The sequence below is a fragment of the Bombus vosnesenskii genome, unplaced genomic scaffold, assembly GCF_011952255.1.
Source record: "Bombus vosnesenskii isolate JDL3184/JDL3185 unplaced genomic scaffold, Bvos_JDL3184-5_v1.1 scf7180000013827, whole genome shotgun sequence".
NCBI lineage: Eukaryota > Metazoa > Arthropoda > Insecta > Hymenoptera > Apidae > Bombus > Bombus vosnesenskii.
The window spans coordinates 26909-28298 of record NW_022883236.1 but is presented as its reverse complement, the minus strand read 5'-3'; positions in this window follow the sequence as shown (position 1 = coordinate 28298).

Below are 1390 nucleotides of genomic sequence, written 5' to 3'. Positions count from 1 at the left end.
TTGCTAAATACTATAACCCGACCCAGCTTGGAAACTCGGGCCGAGCTACGTGTAATATATTTCCGTGTAATTCGTGATTGAAGGCCGAGCGCCGGCCGTGCGTATAGGACAAAACCGTTCGAAACGTCGAGCTTCGCAACGTATTTCGAAAGCATCGAGATCGAAGGTGGCCTCATTTTTTCGAATATTTACCGACTCTCGAATCGTTGCGCTTCTTCTCGTATTCTCCGCATTCGTCGTCGAAAACGGCGATCAAACGAGCGATAGAAAATTTTAGATAAATTTCGCATCATTCTGTATTTTCCTTCGCAACTTGCCCTCGATTATCGATTATTTCTTATCGTAGAACAAATTATCCAGGAAAAATCTTACAACGTGCTATCGTCAGCGTGATTTCCTTCTGTGATTCGCTCGTGCCGGGCAGCACCAGCCTCGTTCGAAAAGTTCGAGGGGCAGTGGGCGAGCGAGTCTATTTCCGCGCGCGGAGTTAACCAGCATCTGGAAGGAGTCGCGTAAACGTGTCTACGTCCGGAGAGGATGACGCTCGTTCGCGAAGAACATCCATCCGATGAAAGCAGATCAGAGGCGGAAGATCAAACGACAAGGAACGCGGGCATAATGACCTTGGCTCGTGTTTAGGTAACTCGTGATTTGTTTTTATCGCCGAATCGTTTGCGATGAGGAAAAAGCCAGATCCTGGAACTTTTGAGTCGCTTACGAGCTTTGTGAATGATTCGTCGCAGTTGCGAGTAAATTTTTTTTTATATTTTACGTGGAGGAAATTCGCACGGACGAGAGGCCGCTTCTGGGGAAAGTGGCGTGGTAATGTCGGATTCCAACCGACAAAAACATCCACGATAACCGTCCCGGTTGCGATCGAGAGAGGCCCGGGAACCGATGTGAGCGTTGCAACGGGGCCTCCCCCGCGCGCTTAATACCACGGCTGATGGAGCGGTGTGTGACCATTGTCACACCGCCTCGTCGCCGGAGCCGCCGTGCCAGGCAGCCCGATTCCCCTACCGGACTAATTCTAAAATATTATTGTAGGAATTATCAAAAAATATGGACTACGGGGCCCCAGGTGGATGTAAACCTGGAATCTGTAGCTGGACTACTACACTAAGGCAATGGCAGTACGGATATTCACAACACAACTGTTCTTCTGTATACACAACACAATTACTCTTCTTCACTACCACATTTTGATGACAGGTGACCTTCGTTTCGTTGTTCGGGGTTAGTATCAATGTTGCTGTGTTACAAGTATTACGAATATCAGGAGGAAGAATTTTTTTTCCTCTTTTCTTTTTTTTTGTTTTTTCTATGTTGTTTTCATAGGTATTCTTTTTTTTACTTTTTTTTATTTTATTTTTTATTTTATTTTTATTTT